Genomic DNA, 27,054 nt, shown 5'->3' on the forward strand with positions numbered 1-27,054 from the left:
GGGATCGACTTTCCCAACCTTGAAAGAATTAGCAATTAAAAAATCTCTAAGGCATTCATACCATGCTCTTGGGGCTTGCTTAAGTCCATAGAGCGCCTTAGAGAGCTTACACACATGGTCGGGGTACTTGTCATTCTCAAAGCCAGGGGGTTGTTCCACGTACACCTCCTCCTTGATTGGCCCGTTGAGGAAAGCGCTCTTCACATCCATTTGAAACAACCTGAAAGAATGGTGAGCGACATAGGCTAATAGAATGCGAATGGACTCTAGCCTAGCCACAGGAGCAAAAGTCTCCTCGAAATCCAAACCTGCGACTTGGGCATAACCTTTTGCCACAAGTTGAGCCTTGTTTCTTGTCACCACCCCGTGCTCGTCTTGCTTATTGCGGAACACCCATTCGGTTCCCACAACGTTTTGCTTTGGACGCGGCACTAGACTCCAAACTTCGTTTCTCTTGAAGTTGTTGAGCTCTTCCTGCATGGCCAACACCCAGTTCGGATCCTGCAAGGCCTCTTCTACCCTGAAAGGCTCAATAGAAGAGACAAATGAGTAATGCTCACAAAAGTTAGCTAATCTTGCGAGAGTAGTTACTCCCTTGCTTATGTCACCTAGAATCTGGTCAACAGGGTGATTCCGTTGGATCGTCGCTCGGACTTGAGTTGGAGGGGCCAGTGGTGCTTCTTCCTCCATAGCTTGTTCTTCTTGTGCTCCCCCTTGATCACACGCCTCTTCTTGAGGAACCTGTCCATCATCTTGAGTTGGGGGATGCACCATCGTTGAGGAAGAAGGTTGATCTTGCTCTTGTTGTTCCTGTGGTTGCACATCTCCAATCGCCATGGTGCGTATTGCAGCCGTCGGAACATCATCTTCATCTATATCATCAAGATCAACTTGCTCTCTTGTAGAGCCATTAGTCTCATCAAATACAACGTCGCTAGAGACTTCAACCAAACCCGATGATTTGTTGAAGACTCTATACGCCTTTGTATTTGAGTCATACCCTAGTAAAAACCCTTCTACAGCTTTGGGAGCAAATTTGAAATGTCTACCTCTCTTCACCATAATGTAGCATTTGCTCCCAAATACACGAAAGTAAGATACATTGGGTTTGTTACCGGTAAGGAGTTCGTAGGAGGTCTTCTTGAGGAGACGATGCAGATAGAGCCGGTTTATGGCGTGGCAAGCTGTGTTCACAGCTTCCGACCAAAACCGCTCGGGCGTTTTGAACTCTCCAAGCATCGTCCTCGCCATGTCGATAAGCGTCTTGTTCTTCCTCTCTACCACACCGTTTTGCGGTGGTGTGTAGGGAGCGGAGAACTCATGCTTGACGCCTTCTTCCTCAAGCTACTCCTCCACTTGCAGATTCTTGAATTCGGACCCGTTGTTGCTTCTTATCTTTTTCACCTTGAGCTCAAACTCGTTTTGAGCCCTCCTTAGGAAGCGCTTTAGGGTCTCTTGGGTTTCTGATTTATCCTGCAAAAAGAACACCCAAGTGAAGCGGGAAAAATCATCAACAATTACTAGACCATACTTACTTCCTCCGATGCTAAGGTAGGCGACGAGTTCGAAGAGGTCCATGTGAAGAAGCTCCAGAGGTCTTGATGTTGTCACCACATTCTTGCTGTGATGAGTGCTTCCCACCTGTTTCCCTGCCTGACAAGCTGCACAAGGTCTATCTTTTTTGAAACATACATTGGTTAGTCCTAACACATGCTCTCCCTTTAGAAGTTTGTGAAGGTTCTTCATCCCAACATGTGCTAGACGGTGATGCCACAACCAGCCCATACTAGTCTTAGCGATTAAGCATGCATCTAGATCGGCCTCCTCTTTCGAAAAATCAACTAAGTAGAGTTTGCCATCTAGTACACCCTTAAACGCTAATGAACCATCACTCCTTCTAAAGACAGATACATCAACAGTTGTAAACAAACAATTGTAGCCCATGTGGCACAATTGACTTACAGACAGGAGATTATAGCCTAGCGACTCTACTAAAAATACATTGGAAATAGAGTGCTCGCTTGTGATGGCTATTTTTCCCAAACCTTTGACCTTGCCTTGATTCCCATCTCCAAATATGATTGTTTCATGGGAATCCTTGTTCTTGACGTAGGAGGTGAACATCTTCTTCTCCCCCGTGATGTGGTTTGTGCATCCGCTGTCGATAATCCAGCTTGAGCCCCCGGATGCATAAACCTGCAAGGCAAATTAGGCTTGGGTTTTAGGTACCCAACTCTTGTTGGGTCCTATAAGGTTAGTCACAATAGCTTTTGGTACCCAAATGCAAGCCTTGTCTCCTTTGCATTTGGATCCCAATTTTCTAGCAACCACTTTTTCATTTTTACATGAAAGCACAAATGTAGTGTTGCAAGCATGAAAGACAGTAGTAGGTTTATTACACAGTTTCCTAGGAGCATGAGACACAAAATTTCTCCTAGGCCTACCATTAAAATTAGAACTTGAAGCAAACATAGCATGTGACTCACAAGCATCATGATCATATCTCCTATTATGACTAGCAATTTTTCTATTATACATGAAAGCATGATTCTTTTGAACGCTACTAGCCATAGGGGCCTTCCCTTTCTCCTTAGCGAGAATGGGAGCCTTTTGGCTTGTTAAGTTCTTGGCTTCCTTTCGAAAACCAAGCCCATCCTTAATTGAGGGGTGTCTACCAATGGTGTAGGCATCCCTAGCGAATTTTAGCTTATCAAAATCATTTTTGCAAGTCTTAAGCTGAGTATTAAGACTTGCCACCTCATCATTCAATTTGGTAATAGAAGTAAGGTGTTGAACGCAAGCATCAACATCAAAATCCTTACACCTATTACAAATGGCAACATGTTCTACACATGAACTAGATTTATTGGCTACCTCTAGCTTAGCATTTAAATCATCGTTCAAAATCTTTAAACTAGAGATTGATTCATGGCACACAAACAATTCAGAGGATAACATTTCATTTCTTTTAGTTTCTAAAGCAAGAGACTTTTGTACACTAACAAATTTGTCATGTTCTTCATATAAAATGTCCTCTTGCTTCTCTAGCAATCTATCTTTTTCATTTAGAGCATCAATTAACTCATTAATTTTATCTACTTTTGCTCTATCTAAACCCTTAAATAAATCGATATAATCTACTTCATCATCACTAGAATCATCATCGCTTGAAGTAGTATACTTAGGGGTTTCTCGAACGCTTACCTTTTTCTCCTTTACCATGAGGCAAGTGTGGCGTTCGTTGGGGAAGAGAGAGGACTTGTTGAAGGCTGAGACAACAAGTTCTTTGTCGTCAGAGTCGGAAGAAGAGCAGTCTGAATCCCATTATTTGCCAAGGTGCGCCTTGCCCTTTGCCTTCTTGTAGGCCTTATTCTTCTCCCTCTTCTCATGCTTTTCTTGTTCCTGGTCATTGTTATTATCGGGGCATTGTGCTATAAAATGACCAGTCTTACCACATTTAAAACAGGAGTGTTTTCCCTTTGCTTTGCTCTTGTTGGGATACTCCTTGCGTCCTTTTAGCGCGGTCTTGAAACGCTTGATGATTAGTGAAAGGGAAATATGCCCTTGGGCCATTTCTAAGTATTTTGGTGATTGAGTGCCAACACAAGTGCTTTTGTGTTAATCTATGCAAAGTGGTGGACAAAGTGCAAATCATGTCAAAAGGTATGTTTCTCAGACTTAGTACATTGTTTTAGAGACTAATGTATTGTGTATAAGTGCTGGAAACAGGAAAAGAACAATAGGAAATGCCTTGGCTCGAGCAGCCAAGACTATGCTCAGTCTGGGAGCACCGGACACTGGCTCGAGCGAACTGGCCGCTCTCGGGAATTCTTCGGCGACGTACGGCTATAATTCACCGGACTGTCCGGTGTGCACCGGACTGTCCGGTGAGCCAACGGTCGGCCGGGCCAACGGTCGGCCGGGCCAACGGTCGGCTGCGTGATCTGCGCAAGACACGTGGCCGAGACAACGGTCGGGAGGGGGCACCGGACTGTCCGGTGTGCACCGAACAGTGTCCGGTGCGCCAACGGCTCCCAGGCGCCAACGGTCAACTACGCCACAGAAGGAAAGAAATCCGCACCGGACAGTGTCTGGTGTGCACCGGACTGTCCGGTGCGCCAGGCGACAGAAGGCAAGATTTGCCTTCCTGGAATGCTCTCAACGGCTCCTAGCTGCCTTGGGGCTATAAAAGGGACCCCTAGGCGCATCAAGGAGCACACCAAGCATTCTCAAAGCATTCCTAAGCACTAAGACATCGATTCCGCGCCTTTGATTCATTGCGATAGCAATTAGAGCTCTAGTTGAGTTGTGAACTCATTGAGTTGTGTTGTGAGCTCTTGTTGCGACTTGTGTGCGTGGTGTTGCTGTGATTTCTTGTCTTAAGTGTGTTGCTTATCCCTCCCTTACTCCGTGCTTCTTTGTGAACTTTAAGTGTAAGGGCGAGAGACTCCAAGTTGTGGAGATTCCTCGCGAACGGGATTAAGAAAAGCAAAGCAAAACACCGTGGTATTCAAGTGGGTCTTTGGATCACTTGAGAGGGGTTGATTGCAACCCTCGTCCGTTGGGACGCCACAACATGGAATAGGCAAGCGTTGGTCTTGGCCGAACCACGGGATAAACCACTGTGCCATCTTTGTGATTGATCTCTTGTGGTTATTGTGTTTTGTTGAGACTCCTCTCTAGCCACTTGGCATTATTTGTGCTAACTCCTAATCAAGTTTTGTGAGTTTAATTTCGAGTTTTACAGGATCACCTATTCACCCCCCTCTAGGTGCTCTCAATTGGTATCAGAGCCGTTCTCTTCAAGAAAGGGACTAACCGCCCGAAGAGATGGATCCTAAGGGGAAGGGAATCGTGATCAACGACAAGGAGAAGGAGTCCTTCGTCAACGAGCCAAAGGATGACAAGCCTACCGACTCGGGCTCGGGCCACAGACGCAAAGATGGGAAGAAGAAGAAGACAAGACGCATCAAGGAGATCATCTACTACGACGACAGCGATGAGTCCACTTCTTCCCAAAAGGACAACGACGACAACGACTACGAGAGAAGGAAACTGGTTAATTCGAACTTTTCCTTTGACTACTCTCGTATTCCGCAAAGTACAAATGCTCATTTACTCTCCATTCCACTTGGCAAACCTCCTCACTTTGATGGAGAGGACTACGGATTTTGGAGCCACAAAATGCGTAGTCACCTGTTCTCTCTCCATCCGAGCATATGGGAGATTGTGGAAAGTGGAATGAAATTTGATAGCTCGGATAGTCCTATGTTTATCAATGAACAGATTCATAGAAATGCACAAGCTACTACTGTGTTGTTAGCCTCTTTGTGCAGGGACGAGTATCATAAGGTGAGCGGCTTGGACAATGCCAAGCAGATCTGGGACACCCTCAGGATCTCACATGAGGGGAACGACGTCACCTTGCTCACCAAAATGGAGTTGGTGGAGGGCGAGCTTGGAAGATTCGCAATGATCAGGGGAGAGGAGCCAACCCAAACATACAACCGGCTCAAGACCCTTATCAACAAAATAAGGAGCTACGGAAGCACGCGATGGACGGACCACGACGTCGTCCGCCTAATGCTAAGGTCCTTTACTGTTCTTGATCCACATTTGGTGAACAATATTCGTGAAAATCCTAGGTACACCAAGATGTCGCCCGAAGAAGTCCTTGGAAAATTCATAAGCGGGCGAATGATGATCAAGGAGGCGAGGTACGTGGACGACGCGTTGAACGGTCCAATCCATGAGCCTCAACCTATTGCTCTCAAGGCAACGAGAAGCAAGGAGACGCTATCTAGCAAGGTGGCGCAAGTTGAGGCGGCTGGGCTAAATGATGAAGAGATGGCCCTCATCATCAAACGCTTCAAGACGACGCTAAAGGGTCGCAAGGGACAGCCAAGCAAGACCAAAACAAAGGGGAAGCGCTCATGCTTCAAATGTGGTAAGATTGGTCATTTTATTGCTAACTGTCCCGATAATGAAAGTGACCAGGAACAAGGGAGCAAGAGGGAGAAAAAGAAGGCATACAAGAAGGCTAAGGGCGAGGCACACCTTGGCAAGGAGTGGGACTCGGATTGTTCGTCATCCGACTCCGAAAATGAAGGACTCGCTGCCACCGCCTTCAACAAGTCATCCCTCTTCCCCAACGAGCATCACACATGCCTCATGGCGAAGGAGAAGAAGGTATGTACTCGAGATAGTACTACTTATGATTCCTCTAGTGATGATGAGTCTAGTGATGAAGAAATAGATTACTCTAGTTTGTTCAAGGGATTGGATAGAACTAAAATCGATAAGATTAATGAATTGATTGATGCCTTGAATGAAAAGGATAGACTTTTAGAGAAATAAGAGGACCTTTCATATGAAGAGCATGATAAATTTGTTAATGCACAAAATTCACTTGCTCTAGAAGTTAAAAGGAATGAAATGCTTTCTAGTGAAGTGTCTACATGTCATGACTCTATCTCTAGCTTAAAGAGAATTAACAATGATTTAAATGCTAAACTAGAAGTAGCAAATAAATCTAACTCTTATGTAGAACATGTTATGATTTGCACTAGGTGTAAAGATCTTGACATTGATGCTTGTAGTGAACACCTAATTTGCATTTCTAAATTAAATGATGAAGTGGCTAGTCTTAATGCCCAACTTAAGACTAGCAAAGGTGAATTTGACAAACTAAAATTTGCAAGGGATGTCTACACGATTGGTAGACACCCCTCAATTAAGGATGGTCTTGGCTTCAAGAGGGAAGTCAAGAACTTAACAAGCCATAAGGCTCCCATCCCCGCCAAGGAGAAAGGGAAGGCCCCTATGGCTAGTAGTGCTAAAAAGAACCATGCTTTTATGTATCATGATAGGAGACATGCTAGAAATGCAAATAGAAGTTATGATGCTTTTGATTCACATGTTTATGACTCTCATGCCATGTTTGCTTCTAGTTCTTCCTATATGCATGGTAGAGATATGTCTAGGAGATATTTTATTAATAGGCCTAGGAGAAATGTTGTTAATGTTCCTAGGAAAGTTAAAGAACCCTCTACAATATATCATGCTTTAAATGCTTCCTTTGCTATTTGTAGAAAGTATAGGAAGATAATTGCTAGAAAATTAGGGGCAAAATGCAAGGGAGACAAAACTTGCATTTGGGTCTCTAAGGATATTTGTGCTAACCTTGTAGGACCCAACATGAGTTGGGTACCTAAGACCCAAGCCTAAATTTTCCTTGCAGGTTTATGCATCCGGGGGTTCAAGCTGGATTATCGACAGCGGATGCACAAACCACATGACTGGGGAGAAGAAGATGTTCACCTCCTATGTCAAGAACAAGGATCCCCAAGATTCAATCATATTCGGTGATGGAAATCAAGGCAAGGTGAAAGGCTTAGGCAAATATGCAATATCAAATGAACACTCTATTTCTAATGTGTTTTTAGTTGAGTCTCTTGGATATAATTTGTTATTTGTTAGTCAATTATGCAATATGGGATATAATTGTCTATTCACAAATGTAGATGTGTCTGTCTTTAGAAGAAGTGATGGTTCACTAGCTTTTAAGGGTGTATTAGACGACAAACTTTACTTAGTTGATTTTGCAAAAGAGGAGGCCGGTCTAGATGCATGCTTAATTGCTAAGACTAGCATGGGCTGGCTGTGGCATCGCTGCTTAGCACATGTAGGGATGAAGAACCTTCACAAGCTTCTAAAGGGAGAACACGTGATAGGTTTAACTAATGTGCAATTCGAAAAAGATAGACCTTGTGCAGCTTGTCAAGCAGGTAAACAAGTAGGAGGAGCACATCACACCAAAAATGTGATGACCACATCAAGACCTTTGGAGATGCTTCACATGGACCTCTTCGGACCCGTCGCCTATCTAAGTATAGGAGGAAGTAAGTATGGTCTTGTTATAGTTGATGAATTTTCCCGCTTCACTTGGGTATTCTTTTTGCAGGATAAATCTGAAACCCAAGGGACCCTCAAGCGCTTCCTAAGGAGAGCTCAAAACGAGTTTGAGCTCAAAGTGAAGAAGATAAGGAGCGACAATGGGTCCGAGTTCAAGAACCTTCAAGTAGAGGAGTACCTTGAGGAGGAAGGGATCAAGCACGAGTTCTCCGCTCCCTACACACCACAGCAAAATGGTGTGGTAGAGAGGAAGAACAGGACGCTTATAGACATGGCGAGGACGATGCTTGGAGAGTTCAAGACCCCCGAGCGCTTTTGGTCGGAAGCCGTGAACACGGCTTGCCACGCCATCAACAGGGTCTACCTTCATCGCCTCCTCAAGAAGACATTGTATGAGCTACTAACCGGTAACAAACCCAATGTTTCGTATTTTCGAGTTTTTGGGAGTAAATGCTACATTCTAGTGAAGAAGGGTAGGAATTCCAAATTTGCTCCCAAAGCCGTAGAAGGGTTTTTGTTAGGTTATGACTCAAATACAAAGGCGTATAGAGTCTTCAACAAATCATTGCGTTTGGTTGAAGTCTCTAGCGACGTTGTATTTGATGAGACTAATGGCTCTCCAAGAGAGCAAGTTGTTGTTTTTGATGATGTAGATGAAGAAGAAGTTCCAACGGTCGCAATACGCACCATGGCGATTGGAGATGTGCGGCCACAGGAACAAGATGAACGAGATCAACCTTCTTCCTCAACAATGGTGCATCCCCCAACTCATGACGATGAACAGGTTCATCAAGAGGAGACGTGTGATCAAGGGGGAGCACAAGATGATCTTGCAATGGAGGAAGAAGCACAACCGGCACCTCCAACCCAAGTTCGAGCAATGATTCAAAGGGATCATCCTGTCGATCAAATTTTGGGTGATATTAGCAAGGGAGTAACTACTCGATCTCGATTAGTTAATTTTTGTGAGCATTACTCCTTTGTCTCTTCTATTGAGCCTTTCAGGGTAGAAGAGGCCTTGCTAGATCCGGACTGGGTGTTGGCCATGCAGGAGGAGCTCAACAACTTCAAAAGAAATGAAGTTTGGACACTGGTGCCTCGTCCCAAGCAAAATGTTGTGGGAACCAAGTGGGTGTTCCGCAACAAACAAGACGAGCACGGGGTGGTGACAAGGAACAAGGCACGACTTGTGGCAAAAGGTTATGCCCAAGTCACAGGTTTGGACTTTGAGGAGACTTTTGCTCCTGTGGCTAGGCTAGAGTCCATTCGCATTTTGCTAGCATATGCCGCTCACCATTCTTTCAGGTTGTTCCAAATGGATGTGAAGAGCGCTTTCCTCAACGGGCCAATCAAGGAGGAGGTGTACGTGGAGCAACCCCCTGGCTTCGAGGATGAACGGTACCCCGACCACGTGTGTAAGCTCTCTAAGGCGCTCTATGGACTTAAGCAAGCCCCAAGAGCATGGTATGAATGCCTTAGAGACTTTTTGATTGCTAATGCTTTCAAGGTTGGGAAAGCCGATCCAACTCTTTTTACTAAGACTTGTGATGGTGATCTTTTTGTGTGCCAAATTTATGTCGATGACATAATATTTGGTTCTACTAATCAAAAGTCTTGTGAAGAGTTTAGCAGGGTAATGACTCAGAAATTCGAGATGTCGATGATGGGCGAGTTAAGCTACTTCCTTGGGTTCCAAGTGAGGCAACTCAAGGATGGAACCTTCATCTCCCAAACGAAGTACACACAAGATTTGATCAAGAGGTTTGGGATGAAGGACGCCAAGCCCGCAAAGACTCCGATGGGAACCGATGAACACACCGACCTCAACAAAGGAGGTAAGTCCGTTGATCAAAAAGCATACCGGTCTATGATAGGGTCTTTACTTTATTTGTGTGCTAGTAGACCGGATATTATGCTTAGTGTATGCATGTGTGCTAGATTTCAATCCGATCCTAAGGAGTGTCACTTAGTGGCTGTGAAGCGGATTCTTAGATATTTAGTCGATACGCCTTGTTTCGGGATCTGGTATCCAAAGGGGTCTACCTTTGACTTGACTGGATATTCAAACTCTGACTATGCTAGATGTAAGGTCGATAGGAAGAGTACATCGTGGACGTGCCAATTCTTAGGAAGGTCCCTGGTGTCATGGAGTTCTAAGAAACAAACCTCCGTTGCCCTATCTACCGCTGAGGCCGAGTACGTTGCCACAGGACAGTGTTGCGCGCAACTACTTTGGATGAGGCAAACCCTCAGGGACTTTGGCTACAATTTGAGCAAAGTCCCACTCCTATGTGATAATGAGAGTGCTATCCACATGGTGGATAATCCTGTTGAACACAGCCGCACAAAGCACATAGACATCCGACATCACTTTTTGAGAGACCACCAGCAAAAGGGAGATATCGAAGTGTTTCATGTTAGCTCCGAGAACCAGCTAGCCGATATCTTTACCAAGCCTTTAGATGAGCAGACCTTTTGCAAGTTGCGTAGTGAGCTAAATGTCTTAGATTCGCGGAACTTGGATTGATTTATAGCATACTTGTGTTTATGCCTGTGATCATGTTCCTTATGCATTTTGTTTCTTATTTATGGTGCTCAAGTTGTACAAGCACTCCCCGGACCTCACAAGTCTGTTGCAAAGTGATGAACATATTTACAAGGAGATGTGTTACAACTTGACCCTTTGAGACTAACTATATGCTTGAGTTTGCTTGATTTAGTCTCTAAGGAGGATTGAAAGGGAAAATGTGGACTTGGATCATGCAAGACTTCCACTGCACTCCGATGAAAGAGTAACTTACTCCAAGTCCATCTCTATACTCTTATTGCCTTTTTAACTCTTAGTTGAAGATTTTGGTGAGGCAATGGGGTTAAAGGGCCAAGATTGATCCCGTTTTGGTGCTTGATGCCAAAGGGGGAGAAAATAAAGGCCAAAGCAATAAATGGATCAGCTACCACTTGAGAATTTTGAAAATAATAGAATAGAGCTTTTGTTTTGTCAAAATACTCTTATTGGCTCTTTTTGTCAAAAGTTGGTTTCTTGTGGGGAGAATGGTTGATTATGGGAAATAGGGGGAGTTTTTGATACTGTGATCAATTTATTGCTTAGGGGGAGTTTTTGATACTGTGATAAATTTCTATTGGAACAGCTCTCTTTATGTCTCTACAAGTGTGTTTGACTTAGAGTTAGGAAATTGAGGTTGATTTGCAAAAACAAACCAAGTGGTGGCAAAGAATGATCCATATATGCCAAATTTGATTCAAAACAAATTTGAGTTTTCATTTGCATTGATATTGCACTTGTTCTAGTTGCTTTATGTTGTGTTGGCATAAATCACCAAAAAGGGGAGATTGAAAGGGAAATGTGCCCTTGGGCCATTTCTAAGTATTTTGGTGATTGAGTGCCAACACAAGTGCTTTTGTGTTAATCTATGCAAAGTGGTGGACAAAGTGCAAATCATGTCAAAAGGTATGTTTCTCAGACTTAGTACATTGTTTTAGAGACTAATGTATTGTGTATAAGTGCTGGAAACAGGAAAAGAACAATAGGAAATGCCTTGGCTCGAGTAGCCAAGACTATGCTCAGTCTGGGAGCACCGGACTGTCCGGTGGTGCACCGGACAGTGTCCGGTGTGCCAGGATGGCTCGAGCGAACTGGCCGCTCTCGGGAATTCTTCGGCGGCGTACGACTATAATTCACCGGACTGTCCGGTGTGCACCGGACTGTCTGGTGAGCCAACGGTCGGCCGGGCCAACGGTCGGCTGCGCGATCTACGCAAGACACGTGGCCGAGACAACGGTCGGGAGGGGGCACCGGACTGTCCGGTGTGCACCGGACAGTGTCCGGTGCGCCAACGGCTCCCAGGCGCCAACGGTCAACTACGCCACAGAAGGAAAGAAATCCGCACCGGACAGTGTCCGGTGTGCACCCGACTGTCCGGTGCGCCAGGCGACAGAAGGCAAGATTTGCCTTCCTGGAATGCTCTCAACGGCTCCTAGCTGCCTTGGGGCTATAAAAGGGACCCCTAGGCGCATCAAGGAGCACACCAAGCATTCTCAAAGCATTCCTAAGCACTAAGACATCGATTCCGCGCCTTTGATTCTTTGTGATAGCAATTAGAGCTCTAGTTGAGTTGTGAACTCATTGAGTTGTGTTGTGAGCTCTTGTTGCGACTTGTGTGCGTGGTGTTGCTGTGATTTCTTGTCTTAAGTGTGTTGCTTATCCCTCCCTTACTCCGTGCTTCTTTGTGAACTGTAAGTGTAAGGGCGAGAGACTCCAAGTTGTGGAGATTCCTCGCGAACGGGATTAAGAAAAGCAAAGCAAAACACCGTGGTATTCAAGTGGGTCTTTGGATCACTTGAGAGGGGTTGATTGCAACCCTCGTCCGTTGGGACGCCACAACATGGAATAGGCAAGCGTTGGTCTTGGCCGAACCACGGGATAAACCACTGTGCCATCTCTGTGATTGATCTCTTATGGTTATTGTGTTTTGTTGAGACCCCTCTCTAGCCACTTGGCATTATTTGTGCTAACTCCTAATCAAGTTTTGTGAGTTTAATTTCGAGTTTTACAGGATCACCTATTCACCCCCCTCTAGGTGCTCTCAATTAGAGCCATTTCATCTTCGTTTAGCCCGACCGCCTCAACTTGTGCCACCTTGCTTGGTAGCGTCACTGCTGCTTGTTGCTTTGAGAGCAACGAGTTGAGGCTCGTAGACGGGTAATGGACCATTAAGCGTGTCGTCTACATATCGGGCTTCTTTCACCATCATGCGTCTGCTCACAAACTTTCTGAGTATCTCCTCGGGCGTCATCTTTGTGTACCTGGGATTTTCACGGATGAGGTTCACAAGATGAGGGTCAATAACAGTAAAAGACCTAAGCATAAGTCGGACGACGTCGTGGTCCATCCATCTTGTGCTTCCATAGCTCCTAATCTTGTTGACCAGGGTCTTGAGCCTGTTGTACGTTTGTGTTGGCTCCTCTCCCCTGATCATCGCGAATCTTCCCAGCTCGCCCTCCACCAACTCCATTTTGGTGATCATGGTGGCGTCGTTTCCTTGATGTGATATTTTGAGGGTGTCCCAGATTTGCTTGGCGTTGTCCAAGCCGCTTACTTTGTTGTACTCATCCCTGCACAAAGATGCTAGCAAAACAGTGGTAGCTTGTGCATTTTTATGAATTTGCTCGTTAATAAATACAGGGTTATCCGTACTATCAAATTGCATTCCATTTTCAACTATCTCCCAAATACTAGGATGGAGAGAAAATAAGTGACTACGCATTTTGTGACTCCAAAAAGAGTAGTCCTTTCCATCAAAGTGTGGAGGTTTACCAAGAGGAATTGAAAGCAAATGAGCATTGGAATTGAAAGGAATACGAGAATAATCAAATGGAAAATTTGAATTAACCGGTTTCTTTTTCGCGTCGTCGTCGTCTCTTGGTGAAGAAGAAGATTCGTCGCTGTCGTAGTAGATGATCTTCTTGATGTGCCTCTTCTTCTTCCCGTCCTTCTTCTTGTGACTCGAGCCAGAGTCAGTGGGCTTGTCGTCCCTTGGCTCGTTGAAGATGGACTCCTTCTCCTTATGTTGACCACCATCCCCTTTCCCTTAGGATCCATCTCTTCGGGCGATTAGTCTCTTAAGTGAAGAGAACGGCTCCGATACCAATTGAGAGCACCTAGAGGGGGGGGGGGTGAGTAGGTGATCCTGTAAAATTCAATACTAAATAACCACAAGCTTGGTTATAAAGATGTTAGTGCAATAGAAACAAGTGGCTATAGAGCGAGCTCTTGCGAATCACAATAATCACAAAGAAAGACAACACAAGAGACACAATAGTTTATCCCGTGGTTCAGCCAAGTATAACACTTGCCTACCTCCATGTTGTGGCGTCCCAATGGACGAGGGTTGCACTCAACCCCTTTCAAGTGATCCGATGATCAACTTGAATACCACGGTATTCTTCCTTATAGTTTTCTCCCCGTTTGCGAGAAATCTCCACAAGTTGGAGCCTCTCACCCTTACAAGATTGATCACAAAGAAAGCACAGAGTAAGGTTGGGAAGAGCAACGCACACTAGAATTAAATCCACACCACAAACACGCACACAAGTGAGAAGATGAGCACACAAAACACGCGCGGGGAGTTTGCAACTCGAAAAGTGCTCCAATCTCAAGAAGGATGAACGATTGCGTGAAAGTGAGGACTAGAAGTCTTGGAATGCTTAGAGTGTGCTTGGGTGACTCCTCCATGCGCCTAGGGGTCCCTTTTGTAGCCCAAGGCAGCTAGGAGCCGTTGGAGGCCAACAAGGAAGGCTATCCTTGCCTTCTGTCGGGTGGCGCACCGGACAGTCCGGTGCACTACCGGACAACCACTGTTCATGTACGGTGCGCGATCTCCTTCAATTCTGGCGCAGCCGACCGTTGCAGATTCATGGCCGTTGGCGCACCGGACACTGTCCGGTGCACACCGGACAGTCCGGTACACACCGGACAGTCCGGTGCCCCCTGCCGACCGTTGGCGTGGGCCACGCGTCGCCCGCGGATTGCGCGGCCAACCGTTGCTCTGGCGGCCGTTGGCTCACCAAATAGTCCGATGCACCACCGAACAGTCTGGTGAATTATAGTCGTACGCCGCCAAATTCTCCTGAGAGTGGCCTGTTCACCGGAGTCCAGCTTGGCGCACCAGACACTGTCCGGTGCACACCGGACAATCTGGTGTGCCAGACCGAGCTAGACTTTGGCTACACCGAGCCAAGTCTTTTGGTTCTTTTCTTTTCTCTATTTCTAGCACTTAGACAACATATATTAGTACTCAAAACAATGTACTAAGTCTAGAAACGTACCTTGTTACATGATTTGCACTTCTCTCTTTATTTGGCACATAATAACTCACTCACTATGTGTTGGTCACTTAATCACCAAAATATAATAGAAATGACCCAAGGGCACATTTCCCTTTCAAATAGTTAGTTAGCTAAAAATATACTATTAGAATTAGCTAGCTATCAAAAAGTTAGCTAACTTGTAGCTAATTTACTAAAAATAGCTAATAGCTAAACTATTAGCTATGGTGTTTGGATGTCTTTAGCTAATTTTAGTCACTAACTATTATCTTTAGTGCATTCAAACACCCCATTAGTCACTAATAAGTATTAGCTCTAGTGCATTCAAACACTCCTTAGCTAGCTAACAAATCTCTACTACTACTTAAGCCGCTAGTGTAGGCGTCAACAATTTTTGGTGCACGGTTCTGCCGTCTGTCGCCGCCAGACCCGCCCCCGCTCTCCTCTCTCGCGCCCCCGCTCTCTCGCCCGCCATCATGGAAGGAGAATCTCCAACCAGGGAAGGTCCGCATGGTTCCATGGAAGGTCCGACCCCGCTCTCATCTCTGTTGTCTCTCTCACCTGCCATCTACGCGCTCTCTCGCCACCATCTCCGCACCCTCGCTCTCCTCTCTGATGTTCGCCGCCATCTCCAAATCTCGCCGCCAGACCCAGCGCGATCCACTCGCCAAAATCTTCTGCGTGATGCACCCGCGAATGTCGCCGCATCCCCCGCCCGCGCTCGCCCACGACCCACTCGGCTCGACTTTGACCTAGCGCATCTTCCCTCGCCCCCGTGCGCGCCGCCACCCGGTCTGTGTGCACGGAGATGGAGTTGTGGCCGCGCGATGCCCGCTCATCCACTCTCCCCCTCACCCCTTGAAAGGGAAATGTGCCCTTGGGAAATTTCTATAAGTATTTTGGTGATTAGATGCACAACACATTATTTGAGTACTAATGTGCTAAATGTGTGAAAGGTGCAAATCAAAGTAAAAGGTATGTTTCTAGACTTAGTACATTGTTTTTCGTGAACTAACATTGGTTATTTAAGTGCTAGAAACAGTGCTGAGAAGAAGAGAATGGAATTGCAAAAGACTTGGCTGTGTGCAGCCAAACTTCAGATCAGTCTGGCACACCGGACTGTCCGGTGGTGCACCAGACAGTGTCCGGTGCGCCAGGCTGGTCTCCAGTGAAATGACTGTTCTCGGGAAAAGGATCAGCGGCGTACGACTAAAATTCACCGGACTGTCCGGTGGTGCACCAGACTATCCGGTGAGCCAACGGTCGCCTGAGCAATGGTCGGCCGCGCAATCTTCGCGCGACACATGGACTGCTCCAACGGTCAGCTGGTGCACCGAACTATCCGGTGTGCACCGGACAGTGTCCGGTGCGCCAATCATCCCAGAGGAGCAACGGTCGGATATGCCAAATTTGGAAGGAGATCGCGCACCGGACGGTCTACAGGACCAGTCCGGTGGCGCACCGGACTGTCCGGTGCGCCACTCGACAGAAGGCAAGGATAGCCTTCCATGTTGATCTCCAACGGCTCCTAGCTGCCTTGGGGCTATAAAAGAGACCCCTAGGCGCATGGAGGGAAAACCCCAAGCATTCACTAAGCATTCTAAGACTCACACACTCCGCCTCCGCGCATTTGATCGATTGTGTTAGTGATTTGAGCTCCGTTCGAGTTGTGAACTCTCTACGCTACGTTTCGAGCTCAAGTCTTGGCTTGTGTGTTGTGTGTTGTGTGTGTTTCTCTCCCATCCTTACTCTTGTGCCTTCTTTGTGATTTTTATTGTAAGGGCGAGAGGCTCCGACTTGTGGAGATTCCTCGCAAACGGGAGAAAGACTATAAGTAAGAAAGCCGTGATATTCAAGTTGATCATTGGATCACTTGAAAGGGGTTGAGTGCAATCCTTGTCCATTGAGACGCCACAACGTGGAAGTAGGCAAGTGTTACTTGGCCGAACCACGGGATAAAAATCGTGTGTCTCTTGTGTTGCTCCTCTCTGTGATTATTTGTGTTCGCAAGAGCTCGCCTCATAGACTTGTTAACTTGCGCTAATATCTCTTTAATCAAGCTTGTTGGAATTTAGTGTTGAATTTTACAGGATCACCTATTCACCCCCCTCTAGGTGCTCTCAATTGGTATCGGAGCCGTACTCTTCATCTTAGGGACTAACCGCCCGAAGAGATGGATCCTAAGGGTAAGGGGATAGTGGTCAATGATAAGGAGAAGGAGTCCCTCTTCAACGAGCCAAGAGACGACAAGCCCACTGACTCAGGCTCGAGTCACAAGAAGAGGGATGGGAAGAAGAAGAGACGCATCAAGAAGATCATCTACTACGACAGCGATGCATCCTCTTCTTCACCAAGAGATGATGATGACGACGACTCTTCGTTGAAAAAGAAAACGGTTAATCAGAACTACTCATTTGACTATTCTCGCATGCCATACAATTCAAATGCGCATTTACTATCAATTCCTCTTGGAAAGCCTCCACAATTTGATGGAGAAGACTATTCATTTTGGAGCCATAAAATGTGTAGTCATCTATTTTCTCTTCATCCTAGTATTTGGGAAATTGTGGAGAATGGGATGCATTTTGATAGTACCGATAACCATGTGATTATAAATGAACAAATTCACAAAAATGCCCAAGCCACTACTGTGTTGCTAGCATCTCTTTGCAGGGATGAATATAATAAGGTGAGCGACTTGGACAACGCCAAGCAAATCTGGGACACCCTCAAGATATCTCATGAGGGAAACGATGCCACCATGATTACCAAAATGGAGCTGGTGGAAGGCAAGCTGGGGAGGTTCGCGATGATCAGGGAGAGGAGCCAACTCAGACCTACAACAGGCTCAAGACCCTGGTCAATAAGATCCGAAGCTACGGAAGCATAAGATGGACGGATCATGATGTCGTCTGACTCATGCTAAGGTCATTTACTGTAATTGACCCCCATCTTGTCAACCTTATTCGTGAAAATCCCAGGTACACCAAGATGACGCCCGAGGAGATTCTTGTAAAATTCGTGAGCGGGCGCATGATGGTGAAAGAAGCACGATACGTAGACGATGCGCTTAATGGTCCACTACCCGTCTACGAGCCACAACCTGTTGCTCTCAAAGCAACAAGCAGTAGGGAGGCGCTACCAAGCAAGGTGGCACAAGTTGAGGCTGTCGGGCTAAACAAAGATGAGATGGCCCTAATCATCAAGCGCTTCAAGACCGCACTAAAAGGACGCAAGGAGTACCCCCAACAAGAACAAAACAAGGGGAAAGTGCTCCTGCTTCAAATGCGGTAAGACTGGTCATTTCATAGCTCAATGCCCCGATAATAATAATGACCAGGAACAAGAAAAGTATGGGAAGAAAGAGAAGAAGAAGAATTACAAAGAAGGAGAAGGGCAAGGCGCATCTTGGAAAGGAATGGAATTCTGACTGCTCTTCATCCGACTCCGATGATGAAGGATTGGCTGCCTCGGCCTTTGACAAATCTTCGCTCTTCCCCAACGAACGCCATACTTGCCTTATGGCTAAGGAAAAGAAGGTATGTATTCGGGACACTCCCAAGTATACTTCTTCTAGTGATGATGAGTCATCTGATGATGAAGTAGACTATACTGATTTGTTTAAAGGCTTAGATAGAAACAAAGTAGACAAAATTAATGAATTAATTGATGCCCTTAATGAAAAGGATAGATTGCTAGAGAAGCAAGAAGATATTTTGTATGAAGAGCATGACAAATTTATTAGTGTTAAAAAATCTCTTGCTTTAGAAATTAAAAGAAATGAAGTGCTATCCTCTGAGTTGTTTGCTTGCCATGAATCTATTTCTAGTTTAAGGAGTTTAAATGATGAATTAAATGCTAAGCTAGAGGAAGTTAATAAATCTAGTTCATGTGTAGAGCATGTTGTTATTTGTAATAGATGTAAAGACTTTGATGTTGATGCATGTAATGAACATCTTATTGCTATTACTAAATTGAATGATGAGGTGGCAAGTCTTAATGCTCAACTTAAGACTTGCAAAAGTGGTTTTGATAAATTAAAGTTTGCTAGGGATGCCTACACTATTGGTAGACACCCCTCAATTAAGGATGGACTTGGGTTTCGAAAGGAAACCAAGAACTCAACAAGCCAAAAGGCCCCCGTTCTCAACAAGGAGAAAGGGAAGGCCCCTATGGCTAGTAGTCCTCAAAGGAATCATACTTTTATTTATGATAGGAAAATTGCTAGTCGTTCCATTTATAATAAGAGTTATGTTCATACTACTTACAATGATCCACATGCCATGTTTGCCTCTAGCTCTACTTTTGTGCATGATAGAAATAGGCCTAGGAAAAATCATGTTGTGCATCATGTGCCTAGGAAAATGTGTAATAAACCTACTACTGTTTTTCATGCTTGCAACACTTCGTTTCTACTTTCATGTAAGAATGCAAAAAGTAGTGGCTAGGAAGTTGGGATCCAAATGCAAGGGAGACAAGACTTGTATTTGGGTTCCAAAAATTATTGTGACTAACCTTGTAGGACCCAACATGAGTTGGGTACCTAAAACCCAAGCTTAAATTCCTTGCAGGTTTATGCATCCGGGGGCTCAAGCTGGATTATCGACAGCGGATGCACGAACCACATGACGGGGGAGAATAAAATGTTCACCTCCTACGTCAAGAACAAGGATTCCCAAGATACGATCATCTTTGGAGATGGGAACCAAGGCAAGGTCCAAGGCTTGGGTAAGATAGCCATCACCAACGAGCACTCCATATCGAATGTATTTCTAGTAGAGTCGCTTGGTTACAACCTTTTGTCTGTAAGTCAATTGTGTCACATGGGTTACAATTGTCTTTTTACAAATGTTGATGTATCTATCTTTAGAAGGAGTGATGGTTCATTAGCTTTTAAGGGTGTATTAGACGACAAACTCTACTTCAAGAGCTCAACAACTTCAAGAGAAATGAAGTTTGGAGTCTGGTGCCACGTCCAAAGCAAAATGTTGTGGGAACCAAGTGGGTGTTCCGCAACAAGCAAGATGAGCACGGGGTGGTGACAAGAAACAAGTCTCGACTTGTGGCAAAAGGTTATGCCCAAGTCGCAGGTTTGGATTTCGAGGAGACTTTTGCTCCTGTGGCTAGGCTAGAGTCTATCCGAATTCTATTAGCCTATGCCGCTGTAACGCCCCGAATTTGAGAGTTGAATTTTTTCTTTCTCCGGCACTCCCCAAATTCGGGTGTTACCTTTCCTACTTTTCTTTTCTCCTCGTTATGCCTTGTTCTTTTCAAAGTTCTAGCGAGAAGTAGCTCGACATCTTGTGTAGGTGAACCCTGGAAATATTTTCTTTGTTTGTTGCATCATGCCGAGCCATGCATCAATTTCCTTTGGGGTGTATTTGCTTGGTTTCCATAAAGCATGCACTTAGTAGAAGGTTAGAGATAGAATAGATAATAGGAAAGTAGGAAGAAATTGGAAAAGGGGAATTCCCTCTTCTCCCCCCTTGGGCCGGCTTCCCCCCTGGCGCGGCCTGCCCCTTCCCCCCCGCGTGCGGCCCAGCTGGCTTGGCGGCCCAGCCGTGGCCCAGCTCGGCGACCCCCTCCCCCGCTTTGGACCCACTTGGCGGCCCAGTCGCTTTCCCTCGCCCCCCCTCGAGCGCGGCGCGCGCAGGCGGTTAAGCCGCCGCCACCCCCTGGTGGGGCCCCACCTATCATCCCCTCCCCCAAAACCGCCCCTCTCTCTCCTCTAACCCCCCCCCCCCCGCACACGTTCTCTCCCTCTCCCCCCGCCTAACTCGCCCGCAGCCGCCTAGAGCCGTCCCTGCCCCTCGAAATCGCCGCCGACCTCGCCCCCCCCCCCCCCCCCCGCGGTGAGCCTCCCTCCCTCCTCTTCCCCCGCCCCTCCCTTCTTCCTTGGCCCGGCGCGACCCCCCCTCCATCTCCCCGGTGTGCGCGGCCTCGGCCCCAACATGGCGCTCGGCCCCCTCCCCGCGGCTCGGTGGCGCGCGTCCGCGGTGGCGCGGCCCGCCTCGACGTGGCGTGGCTCGGCCATGGCGCCCGCCCGGCGCGGCGTGGCGCCCCCGGCCCCAGCCATGGCGCTCGGCCCCCTCCCCGCGGCGCGTTCGCCCCCGCCCAGCCCCGACATGCCCGCCCCAGCGCGCTCGCCTGCCCTGGCGAGACCCTCCTCCCTTGCGCGCGGCCGTGTCCCAGCCTCGGCTCGTGGCTCCTCCACGGTGCGGCGACCCTACGGCCCCGGCGTGGTCCCCTACGCGCGGCGCTGCCCAGCGCGGCCCCGCTGCTTGCGCAGCACGCGGTGCTGCCCGGCGCGGTCCCGCGGCTCGCGCAGCGCGGCTGGCCCCGGCGCCTGCTCGTGGCGCCCCTACGCGGCGTGGCCCCGGCACGGCGTGGCTTCGGCTCGCGCGGCCGCGGTGCCCCTGCGTGGCGTAGCCCCTTGCCCGCGGCTCGGCCCCGGCATGCGCGCGATTCGTTCGCGGCGCGTCAGCGTGGCCTTGCGCGCGCGCGTGCTCACGTGGTGCGCACAGTGCTTTGGCGCAGCTCGCCGTGCCCTTGGCGCGACGCGTAGCGTCCTGTCGCGGGTGACATGCTCGTCTACCCCTAGACGTGCCCGTCTACCCCCCCGTGTATTTTATGCGCATTGATCACGTTATTTATATTAATGAAATGGAAACTCAACTCAGAAATTGATTACGTTAGTTATTTCATGTAGTTAATCATTGACTTTATTTAATGTCGACCAATTGGAAATAGTTATAACTCTAGTAGCGCATGTGATTAATACTTGTTAGCGTAACTAGGTGGAACTAGATGATGTAATGATTAATTATACACCTACACGTAACACGCTTCGATTATAGCTTTAGCCACTGTGAGACCTTCCTTCTTCCTTTTCTAGCAGTTGCGAATGCAAAACCGTATGTCATATCTTATGCATATTCAGTTTATCTTCTCTCTTGTATGGTGTACTGTTTATTTCCTAATTCAAATGGATGGATGTATGTTTGCGCTCGCATAGAGAACGGTCTGGTTGAGGAGTCCAAAGAACTCGCAGGAGAAGCCCCTGAGCAGTAGTTGGTTGGTGGAGGCAAATGTCCCTTGACCTATCTTTGTCCTATACATTCTATAATTCACTTTCTGCATTTACACAATTCATACCTAAGGATTGACTAGCTTTTGTTATCCATGTCCTTGCTTACCTATTTTGGTTGGGTTATTTCAGTTTAGCTATATGCTAGCGCTTAAAATTAATCAATGAACATGATGAGATTTATCAATGATACGTTGTTTCCCTTCTTTATTATGTTGTTATACTTGTGGCATTTAAGGGGGCTCGAGCGGTTTCTCGAGTGCCTCTCCGTAAGGACCTGTTCGTCGAATGATCGCCCGGGAAAACAGTGCAACCATGAGGGTGGAATGGGACGCCCTTAGCTGAATAATTAGAGGAACCGGGGTGTAGTTCGCTTAGCCGTCGTGCCGTTAATGGGGCTCGGTGTATGCGGCTCGCTCTGCCAAGGATGGTTCGCCTCTTGGGGAGGAGTGCGGTGCATTTAGGAAACCTAACGGGCGGCTACAGCCCCGGGGAATCTTTGTAAAGGCTACATAGTGATACCCTGCTGGGTCACCATGGTAGTGATCAATGGAGAGTCATGATCTCCGGGCAGAAAGGGAATCACGGCTTGTGAGTAAAGTGCGCAACCTCTGCAGAGTGTTTGAAAACTGATATATCAGCCGTGCTCGCGGTTATGAGCGGCCAAGGGAGCTCCATTGATTAGTGACACTTGATCAGATATGTTCGGATTATAGGTGGCAATGAGAATGATGGTTTTGGCATTGGCTATGGTAATGGTAAGTGGTATTCTTTTCGTTTGGAAAGGGTACGTTTGGGTTAATAACGTGGGTTAATTCTAAAATCTGGCTCTCTCTACTAGTAATAATAATCTTACCAACTAAAAGCAACTGCTTGACTTATCCCCACATAAAGCTAGTCCACTACAGCCAAACAGGATACTTGCTGAGTATGTTGATGTGTACTCACCCTTGCTCTACACACCGAACCCCCCATCCCCAGGTTGTCTGCATTGCAACCACTGCTCAGGAGAAGATGAAGCCGTGGAAGGAGACTTCCAGGAGTTCTAAGATTACGACGAGTTCTAGGCGTGGGTTAGCGGCAACCCCCAGTCGGCTGCCTGTGAAGACCGCGTGTATCTACGTTTCGTTTTTCGCACTTTGATTATTGTTAAAGACTATGTGGATGTCTCAGACATATGATGTAATCGACTATTATACCCTATTTTATGTTATTATTTGAGCACTGTGTGATGATGTCCAGTTATGTAACTATTGTGTACATGAATTGCTGATCCTGGCACGTACATGGTTTGCATTCGGTTTGCCTTCTAAAACCGGGTGTGACAGCCGCTCACCACTCTTTCAGGCTATTTCAAATGGATGTGAAGAGCGCTTTCCTCAATGGGCCAATAAAGGAGGAGGTATATGTGGAACAACCCCCTGGCTTTGAGGATGACAGCAGGGTGATGACACAAAAGTTCGAGATGTCAATGATGGGCGAGTTGACCTACTTCCTTGGGTTCCAAGTGAAGCAACTCAAGGACGGCACCTTCATCTCCCAAACGAAGTACACACAAGATCTTCTCAAATGGTTTGGGATGAAGGACGCCAAGCCCGCGAATACACCTATGGGAACCGACGGGTATGTCGACTTCAACAAAGGAGGTAAGTCCGTTGATCAAAAGGCATACCGGTCTATGATAGGTTCATTGCTCTATTTACGTTCTAGTAGACTGGACATTATGCTAAGTGTATGCATGTGTGCTAGATATCAATCTGATCCCAAGGAATGTCACCTTGTGGCCGTTAAGCGAATTCTTAGATATTTAGTTTCTACGCCTTGCTTCGGGATCAAGTATCCAAAGGGGTCTCTACCTTTGACTTGATTGGATACTCAGACTCCGATTATGCCGGGTGCAAGGTTGATAGGAAGAGCGCATCGGGGACGTGCCAATTTCTAGGAAGGTCCCTGGTGTCCTGGAGTTCTAAGAAACAAATATCCGTTGCCCTATCCACCACTGAGGCCAAGTATGTTGCCGCCGGACAGTGTTGCGCACAACTACTTTGGATGAGGCAAACCCTCCGGGACTTTGGCTACAATTTGAGCAAAGTCCCACTCCTATGTGACAATGAGAGTGCTATCCGCATGGCGGATAATCCTGTTGAATACAGCCGCACTAAGCACATAGACATCCGGCATCACTTCCTGAGAGACCACCAACAAAAGGGAGATATCGAGGTGTACCATATTAGCACCGAGAACCAGCTAGCCGATATCTTTACCAAGCCGTTAGATGAGAAAACTTTTTGCAAGTTGCGTAGTGAGCTAAATGTCTTAGATTCGCGTAACTTGGATTGATCTATAGCATACATGTGTTCTATGCCTTTGATCATGTTAGTTTATGCATTTAAATCCATTATTGTTTATTTGTGGTGTTCAAGTTGTACACGTGATCCCCGGACCTCACAAGTACATATGCAAGTGATGCACATATTAAGGGGGGGATGTGATACAACTTGACCTTTTGAGACTAACCTGGTTGTTTGAGTATACTTGATGTAGTCTAAAAGGTGCATTGAAAGGGAAATGTGGACTTGGACAATGCAAAGACTTCCACTGCACTCCGGTATTAGTGTAATTACTTCCAAGTTCATTCGTATGCTCTAATTGCCTTTTTGCTCTGCATTGACATTTTTGGTGAGACAATGGGGTTAGAGGGCCAAAATGATCCCGTTTTGGTGCTTAATGCCAAAGGGGGAGAAATTAAGGCCAAAGCAAATGGATCATCCAACCACTTGAGAATTTTGAAAATAGTAGAGTTAGTTTTTGATTTGTCCAAAATACTCTTATTGCAAAATTTGGTCTCTTGTGGGGGAGAATTTTGATTATGGGAAAAGGGGGAGTTTCTGATACTTGATCATTTTTTCTCCTGGAACATCTCCTGATTTGCCCAAACAAGTGTGTTTGACTTAGAAATAGGAAAAAGGAATTGATTTACAAAAACAAACCAAGTGGTGGCAAAGAGTGATCCAAATATGCCAAATCATAAACAAAAACAATTTGGTCTTCAATTTGATTCGATATTGTACTTCTTTTGTTGCTTTTTGATGTGTTGGCATAAATCACCAAGAAGGGGGAGATTGAAAGGGAAATGTGCCCTTGGGCAATTTCTATAAGTATTTTGGTGATTAGATGCACAACACATTATTTGGGTACTAATGTGCTAAATGTGTGAAAGGTGCAAATCAAAGTAAAAGGTACGTTTCTAGACTGAGTACATTGTTTTTTGTGAACTAACATTGGTTATCTAAGTGCTAGAAACAGTGCTGAGAAGAAGAGAATGGAATTGCAAAAGACTTGGCTATATGCAGCCAAACTTCAGCTCAGTCTGGCACATCGGACTGTCCGGTGGTGCACCGAACAGTGTCCGGTGCGCCAGGCTGGTCTCCGTTGAAATGGCTGCTCTCGGGAAAAGGATCAGCGGCGTACGACTAAAATTCACCGGACTGTCCGGTGAGCCAACGGTCGCCTGAGCAACGGTCGGCCGCGCAATCTTCGCGTGACACGTGGACTGCTCCAACGATCAGCTGGTGCACTGGACTGTCCGGTGTGTCCAGTGCACCAATCAGCCCAGAGGAGCAACGGTCGGATATGCCAAATTTGGAAGGAGATAGCGCACCGGACAGTCTACAGGACCTGTCCGGTGGCGCACCGGACTGTCCGGTGCGCCACTTGACAGAAGGCAAGGATAGCCTTCCATGTTGATCTCCAACGGCTCCTAGCTGCCTTGGGGCTATAAAAGGGACCCCTAGGCGCATGGAGAAAAAACTCCAAGCATTCACTAAGCATTCTAAGACTCTCACACTCCGCCTCCGCGCATTTGATCGATTGTGTTAGTGATTTGAGCTCCGTTCGAGTTGTGAACTCTCTGTGCTACTTTTCGAGCTCAAGTCTTGGCTTGTGTACGTGTGTGTGCTGCGGATTTGTGTGTTATGTGTGTTGCTCTCCTATCCTTACTCTTGTGCCTTCTTTGTGATTTTTATTGTAAGGACGAGAGGCTCCAACTTGTGGAGATTCCTCGCAAACGGGAGAAAGACTATAAGTAAGAAAGTCGTGGTATTCAAGTTGATCATTGGATCACTTGAAAGGGGTTGAGTGCAACACTCGTCCATTGGGACGCCACAACGTGGAAGTAGGCAAGTGTTACTTGTCCGAACCACGGGATAAAAATCGTGTGTCTCTTGTGTTGCTCCTCTCTGTGATTATTTCTGTTCGCAAGAGCTTGTCTCATAGACTTGATTAACTTGTGCTAATATCTCTTTAATCAAGCTTATTGAAATTTAGTGTTGAATTTTACAGGATCACCTATTCACCACCCTCTAGGTGCTCTCACCCCTACGCGAGACAGTCGCCTTCCTCCCTCAACATCGATCCGCCCCACCCTCCTCCCCACGCCGTCGAGGACCTCCTACCCCTCTGCTCCGCGATTACGGGGATCCAAGGCCGCCATCAATGCCCTCGTCCCCACGCCGTCGATGGCGCGCGCAGGCAACACTGCCCATGATCCTCGGCCGATCCCCGCCATCAACGCACAGGCAACACCGTCGATGGAAGATGGCACGCAGGCAACACCGCCCATGTTCCTCGGTCGATCCCCGCCATCAACGCGCAGGCAACACTGTCATCCTCCCCTCTGCTCTGCGATCCGCCCCATCGCGCCCTCCTCCCCTCGATCTCTCTTCGGCTACTTCAAGTTGGTTTGGTTCGATCTAAACTGTGCGTCTGCTCAGGTTTCGGGAGGATTAGTGGGCTCGTTGCCAGGGTCCCCTCCAGAGCGAGGATGTCAAGCTCGTCACCGTCGACGACCTTTTCATCACCACGGACTACATGGTATGCCCCTCGATCTGCTGCGTTCAAGCTCACCCCGCACCGACCCTAGCCACCGTCGGCGAGGCCACTGCCTCCTCAAGTTGGTTTGGTCCGATCTAAACTGCGCGTCTGCTCAGGTTTCGGGAGGATCAGCGAGCTCGTGGCCAGGGTCTCCCTCCATAGCGAGGATGTCAAGCTCATCACCGTCAACGACCCTTTCATCACCATGGACTACATGGTATGCCCCATGATCCGCTGCGTTTGTTCCGTGCATGAGTAGATCCGGTGGGTTTGCCCTTTCATCGCCGACTGGTACAACACTTCATCTACTCTAAGTTTCGAACATTATTGAACAA

Source organism: Zea mays, chromosome 3, assembly GCF_902167145.1.
Source record: "Zea mays cultivar B73 chromosome 3, Zm-B73-REFERENCE-NAM-5.0, whole genome shotgun sequence".
Taxonomy (NCBI): domain Eukaryota; kingdom Viridiplantae; phylum Streptophyta; class Magnoliopsida; order Poales; family Poaceae; genus Zea; species Zea mays.